At 37.8% G+C, this 7,546-nt stretch overlaps 1 long non-coding RNA gene across 2 annotated transcripts in view; it reads right to left on the reverse strand.

Moving 5' to 3' along the window:
* Positions 1-4,377, reverse strand: part of LOC103735064 — a 19,375-nt gene extending 14,998 nt beyond the window's left edge. For both annotated transcript variants that reach the window (XR_607316.1, XR_607317.1), the window contains exon 1: positions 4,167-4,377. This is a non-coding gene — a long non-coding RNA (uncharacterized LOC103735064). The remainder of the gene's footprint in view (positions 1-4,166) is intronic.
* Between the last annotated feature and the right edge of the window lie 3,169 nt (positions 4,378-7,546).

Here is a 7,546-nt window from a genome sequence, read left to right on the forward strand (position 1 = left end):
ATATTAAAGAGATATATTCTTATGAGATAGAATAATAAGTGCAAAGAACCTAAGAAATCATACTGCCTTTTAAGAGTAAAATAGCTCAATTATTGAACATTTAGATGTCATAATATGCTTGAACAATGAGAGTTAATAAAACTATTGATAAGAAGCACCTTGCTGGTCAACACATTCTTCATCAACTTGCGTTAGAAGATGAGTCCAGCTGCCATATTTTATCTAATCATGTCCTACAAATTCAGAAACTAGTATAAAGTTTCAAAATGCAAGAAGCTGACAAAATACAGGCTACAAAGACCATCACTGCTTCACAGGGTGACAGTCACACATCATCTTTCCTCAGATTTTATGCTTTTCTATCTAATTATAGACATCTTAGTGGATACTGGTCTCACAATGTGTAGATGTCAAGTTGTTCATGATAAACATCAGGTGAGAGGGTGCTAAGGAGGCAGAAAGCTGTTTTTTAGCTCAACCTTGTGAGATTAAGATGAAAGATAAGAAAATATGGAAAGGGGACCCAGATTCTCAGTCAGACTGAACCACAAGCCAAGTGGGGAGGTGAACTGTGGTGAGATTAGGCCAAGTCAGGTGACTGGTGCACAGGAAATACTGCTAAGAATGGGTAAAATGGAGGTATTTAAATGGGAGGGGGAAAAGGAGGGTTATACAAGGAACCATGTGGGTAAAGGGGAAGAAGGAGCTCAAGGGGGGATAAACCACAGGTATTATCAAGGCATTAGGCCAAGTCAGGTGACTGGTGCACAGGAAATACTGCTAAGAATGGATAAAATGGGGGTATTTAAATGGGAGGGGGAAAAGGAGGGTTATACAAGGAACCATGTGGGTAAAGGGGAAGAAGGAGCTCAAGGGGGGATAAACCACAGGTATTATCAAGGGCGAAATGGGGAAAATGTGGATACTTTAACTGAGGAGGGAGGAGGCCAATTTAGACAGGGAGACAGAGAGGAGAGATAATTCTTAGCTTATATGAAAAACCAGAGGGTAACGTATTTATACAAAATCTACTGAAGAATGACACACAACAGTATCTCTATACATGTCCATGTGTATAGCTGAAGGCTATATAAACAAGAAACAGTGCCAGACAGGAGAAACTTCCCTTCAAGTTGTTGGCCAGGGTAGTCCAAGAGACTCCCCAAATTGCACAGACTTTTGCCACAGTCCTTTATTATCTCTCAGAACTTGAAGTTAAGACCCAGTTGCTGAGAACAGGACATACTTTGGGCATAGGACTTGGAGCAATGGAGCAGGAACTGACCTTGAAGCTTCCCTGAAGGCTAGCTCTCATAGTTTTGGAGGCCAATATGCAAACTGCTAAAGGAGAAAATCAATGGATGGTCCAACCCTAACTTTAAGGCTAATGGCCACAACAATGACTGCCACAGCAGTCTATATTGGGGTAGTAGTGGAACTTCTATCTTGGGGGTAATCAACAACTGCCTAATTGGTCCTAAAGCCTACACAATGGGAGGGAACTCATGTGTGGTACTGTAAACATAGCCAATATGCACTGCTGGAGAGGTCATAGATCTTAGAGAAAACCCTAAGGCTGTCACAGCCCTAGACAAATGTAATTTCTTACTATATGCTAAATATGGATCATCATATTTACAGACAAGGATGCCAGTAACCATTCATCAAAGAAACTTCTTTTGTAGCAGATGGAGACTATTACAGAGTTCCACAAATATTCACATACAGAGAATAAGTGTCTGTGAAAGACCCCTATATCAAACTTCACTTACTGAGGGCTCAAGGATCATTACAGAAAATGAGGTGGAAAGATTGTAAGAGCTAGTGGAGGAAGGGCATGACCATATGGGGAGTCTTTCAGGCTCCTCAGCCTTGCTCATATGAATCTACAGAAATGGTTTCAGCATGCTCAAGACCCATGCAAACTGATGCATACTAAAACCCAGCATGGACCTGGGGAAATGGGCAGCAAGGCTCAACATTAGCCAAAGAAGTATCATTAGCTGATTACTGCTGGGTGAGGGACAGTTAATCTTCTTTAAGGGAGTGACTAGATAGGCTGACTAGAACTCAGTAGATAACTTGCACTGAGGGGTGTCTGGGTACATTAACTTGACTCTATAGGCTGATAGGTCTTAACACAAATGACAGAATGCTTGAAATCCTGTTTGGGAGTGTGGGGCCTATGGGCACTTGCAGATGGGAGAGAGGGTATAAAGACAATTAAGAGTTTTTTTATGAATTACAAAAAATTCAATAAAAGATATACAAAAAATAATCCTCTTACTTATATAGAGGCCTATGCACAAAATGCTGTACTCAATTTATTGGTGTTAGTTTTATGTATTTGCAGCTGTTATGAGCTGAGTTTTTTCCTTCTACAGTCATTTTGTTAAAGTCTAATATCCAGTACTTTAGAATAAGCCTGTATTAGAATATTGAATTTCTACAAAGGTAATCAATTTAAAAACTAGTTTATAAGAGTAGACTCAAATTCACTAAAATTGGTGTCTTTCACACTCCCTGAAATGTGTAGAAAACCTCATGGACAAGGGGGTGAGAAGATTGTAAGAGCTAAGTGATGGGGAGGTGGGAAATTCAGAACTCTTATGGGCATATCATGATGTAGCATTCATGAACTCACAACAGCTGGTGGTGCCTGCACAGGACCTGCACAAGAGTGGGCCAAAAACAGTCACAGATTGGGAGAAAGTTAGGGCCTCCTGCCCCGGGGAGCTAATGATGTCAGGGGTTGATGGGGGAGAGGAAGTCCTTCTCTTCAGTGACTAGCCACTGATGAGTTACTCATGCTATATTGGATAGTTCTACCCACATGCCATGTGAGTAGTCCTCGTTAAACCCAGTGGGTCACAAAGCAAACATCAAAACAAAATACATGACATTAGAAGGAGACTTGGTAGAAGGAAGGGGTGTGTGTAAGGGGTGGGAGGAAGATAAGAGATAGTGGAAGGATGAGTGAACGTATTATATACATGTTTGAAATTGGGAAAGAGTAAATTAATGCTGAAAACTGATACCTTATAAGAGGCTATTAGGACACAGATGTGCAGAGAAGAGAAGATTGTGTGAGGACATTATGTGCCATGTAGAGTCTCAGAAGATACCAGCCCTACGGACACCTTAGACTCCGAGCTCTGTTCTCTGTAAGTAAAACGTAACAACCTTGTAATGTTAGGGTGCCCAGTCTGTAGTCTATGGCATGTTCTTATGGGTGCCTTAGTAAAAGAATACAGTAGCACCCTGGAATTTGGGGGCTAGGATTTGAGTCCATAGTCTTTATAAGCTGTATTCATAGCTTGAATCTCTGTGTAGCTTTAGCTATAATGAACTTTGAAAACGTGTCTTAAAATTAGTGGTTCTTTGAACATAATCCATTAGAAAAGAAAATGGACCATCTATATATATTTTCTTAAGAAAACATGGCATATTATTCACAAATTTTATTACATCTATATTGTGTATGTGTGTGTGTGTGCATGTGTGTGTGCGGGTAGGTGTGTGCAGGTGTAGGTGTGTAGGTGTGCATGATGCCTGTGTGGAGGTCAAAGAACAACAGTGGGAGTCAGTTCTTTCCTCCATTATGTGGGTATTGGGGATTGAACTGTGGTCAGGCACTTTTATCCCTGGAGGTATCCCGCAGACCAGTGGTATATTTTTAACACTCATTTGTGGCAGCAAAGCATATGATTTACCACAACCTTAACTTGGTGGATTCAGTTTGTATATGTTTTCAGTTACAGACTATAAAAGAGTTATGGAAATAATATTCGCATAGTTTTTGAGGGTTTGAAATAAATATTTCCTAGGTGAACAAAGACAAATATTGAAATAAAAATGTGGGGAAAATATCAAATAATGGTTTGGTTACAAGACTTTCTACATTACCTGAAGGTGAAGAGACACAGAGCCACATCATTTACAAAGCTCCAAGATAGCTAGAAGATAAGGAAGTTCATCTTTTTTCCCTACAGTGCGTTTCATTTTCCAAATTAAAAGCAAATAAAAACTTTATAAATTTCCAAAGAATAAATGGCTGCTAGGGTGAGAAAATATGGCAAATAAAATATCTGTAGTGTCCAAATGTTTGACACACTTTGCACATAAGCAGTCTAAATCAAGGTACAAAGGCAAAGCTGGTTATTTACCTCATCCCACACAGTTCATTTCTCTGTGCAGCCACTCCCAGACACCTGAAAAAAAGAAAAGAAAAGAAAAAGCCCAGAGCTCTGCATGCCCAACACAGAAGAAGCTGTGGCACCATCTGACTCCACTGCTAGCTTCTTCATTCTTCATATAATTGCTGGATTGTCCAGTGTTTTCGGGGTATCAGCTTTCTGAATGCTGCAAGCAGATGTTTGCATGGGTTGGAGGTGAGAGGTACTTTCTCCTGAGTCTGTCTAATAGAGCTTTAAAGAACTACCATCCAAGAGGCACATGTAGAGTAAAAAAAGGTAGTCTTAAATAACAGATGGTATTGTCACCTCCTTAAAAATTCAAACAGGGCCACATAGATAATACTACTCTGTGTATATAAAACATCATAATAGGCTGAACATAAAAGGAAGAACCAGCCTGGACCTATCCAACAGTGAGCAGGTGGCTGGATGTCATTTGCCTTATAAATTATGGTGAATGGCCAGTCATTTTACTGCTCATTGTTAATAGCTTTGAATAATTGAACTCATGCAGTCTAAAGACAGTTTCATAATGTTCATACTATTGTTCTCACTTTGAAAAAGGGGAGACTGAAGGTTTTAGGAAGCAAATTTCTTGCATAGAATTTTTGTTTATGGGGTTAGATCCAGATACATTCTGTCAGATAGAAAAGAGATTTTATTGCCCAGAAAAAGAAAGAGATTTCACTTTAGGATCTTGAAGTGTGTGAGATGAAGTTCCAGGGCCCCAAAGTAAAGAATTCTCTGTCTCTTGTTTGTTTGGAAGATGAAAATTCGAATAGCTGGGTGTTAATTTGATTTTAAGTATTTTTAAATACATGGCATGTGAATGCACTGAACCACCGATAATGTGAACCACCAAAACATTTGCTGCATTTCTAAGCCATGTGAGTCCCTAGGATTACTCCTACCTCCTATCAGTGCTGTCATAAAAATTACCACGTGGCATTCCTGGAGGTGTATCCCAGCTTATTAAACTGTAATCATAGTACTGTAATAACAGCAGAGGCACTACAATGTGTGGATTCCAGAAAACTACTGCCCTTAAATCATAGAATAAGAGCAAACTTCAAACACTCTCTCAAAATGAGATGATTTCACAGAGATGCAAAATTCGCTTTTGCAACAAATGTGACAACTTATCCCTTACTTACAGTCAACACAGTCACATTGTATTCAGATCTGAGTAAAGGAAGAGAGCCAAAGGGCATAAAGTCCATATCCCCATGTCCTGGGAGATATTCCTATCTGTGTAGTACCCTATAGATTATAGCAATTAATTCTGAATAATAAGAAAATTGCATAAAGCAAGCTAGCACATACATATGTAATATATAAATACATGCACATAAACACAGATATAATTTTTCTGGTAATATATTACGCTAGTGTTTCTTCGTTCCTTTTGCTATAGAGACAGTGTCACTCCGTGGCCCTGGCTGGCTTCAAAATCACAGCAATTCTCTTTCTTCACCTCCTGAATCCTGGCATTCTGAGTGTGTGTCTAGGTAGCAAGATCTCATCTTCCAACAAGAAGTACCTGCCAGAATGATTCATCATCCCAAACAGCTCAGAAAATAGACATAGAATTCAGAGCTCCAAGACTATGATTTACATATTTTCTTTATTAAGCATTTAACTTCCATATTTCTTAAAACATTCTACCACCTTCTAGACACTTCACAAATCCTTTCATTCTATGTGTAGAGGGCAAACGTGAATGATAAATATTATGATCATTTTTACTTTAGACTTCCATTAATAGGAGACTGTGCTGATTGCAGGAAACCTGTTCTCTCAGATGCAACATTAGTGAAGTCCTCTTACACTGAGACATAGTATGACAAACTACTTTTCTTGTTGCTTCTTACTAGCATAATAAAATCGTTTCTTGTGACAGTAGGGAGTATTTAAATACCTGAAGTAACTTTAAGTACCTCATCACTTCTGTTTTTGTATAGTTGGCAGCGTTCCTGTCTATTTTACCTGTTCCTTATAAGAATAAAATTAATAGCTAAGGAAATGCCAAAGCTTGTGTGATAGACAGAATTGTGTTAAGGCTGGAATTTGTAAGGACTTCGAAGAGGGCACAGCCAAGGTTAGTTTGGCATAAACATGGAAATTAAGAAATGTGCAATTTCAGATCTATGATATTTGAAAATGTTTACTTGTATAAATAATCTGTTTTGGTATTCATTTCAGAGTTTAAATTAGAAGTGATTTAAGTCAATGAGAATTTTTCTAAATAAAGTTGGATTAAGATGGTATATACTAATAAAGAGCTTTAAAAACTGATAAATAAAATAGGATGATAATATTCATAAAAGTTGAAAGAAGTGTATCAAAAAATACTAAGATCTATGCTGGACATGGTGGAAACACCTTTAAATCCAGTATTCAGGAGATAGACATAGGCAGATTTCTGTGAGATCATAGCCATCCTGGTCTATATAGGGAGTTCCAGGCCTGCTGGGATTATAGGGACACCCTGTCTCAAAAAAATATATATACTAAAATCTGTAAGCTTGCTATGGCATATATGCATGAATATCCCTATACTCTAGAATAATGCTAAAGTCTTTCATTGAATTTGAATTAAATAGTGACTTATCCTCAAGGGAAATGTTCTGTGAAATATCTGGAAATTAAGAATACGATTTTCTTTCTTCTTTTTTTGGGGTGGGGGGGCATTTTTGAGGCAGAATCTCCCTATAGCCCCAGCAGGCCTGAAACTTCACCACGTAGACCAGGCTGGCCTCAATATCACAGAGATCTAACTGCCTCTACCAACTGAATGCTGGGATTAAAGGTGTACGCCACCACAGTCAAGTGTATATATGTATTTTTTTTGGATTTATTTATTTTTTTAAATTATTTATTTAATAACCACATACTTAGAAGAAGCATTTCACTACATCAGCATTGACATAGTCAATAACAATTTTCTGAGCTAGGCTGCAACTCTTACAAAATTGGCTGTACATTTTTAGGTTTACAGTTGAATTATTACAGTTATACAATATTGTGCTCCGTATAAACCCTATAAGATACAAAATTAAATGCGGTTTTAACCTTTAAAAAAGGTCTCCATTCATTATTAAAATACAGAATTTTATGCAGAAAAATCCATTTTTAATGCAATTGACATTAAGATGTTTGCACATGCATTTCTAATCTCTATATATCAAATTATTACTAGTCACAGTCAGTTACTTTCTGAGCTCCTTGGCATCTGACCATGGATATAAAGTCATCAGGTAGATTTCAGTGATAATGTTTTTCACATCTACTAATTATTAAGAAGCAAATTTTTATGCTTTGAAAAATTATTTTTTTAATCATTATACTTT

The sequence above is a fragment of the Nannospalax galili genome, unplaced genomic scaffold, assembly GCF_000622305.1.
Source record: "Nannospalax galili isolate Female #2095 unplaced genomic scaffold, S.galili_v1.0 scaffold4277, whole genome shotgun sequence".
NCBI classification, from domain to species: domain Eukaryota; kingdom Metazoa; phylum Chordata; class Mammalia; order Rodentia; family Spalacidae; genus Nannospalax; species Nannospalax galili.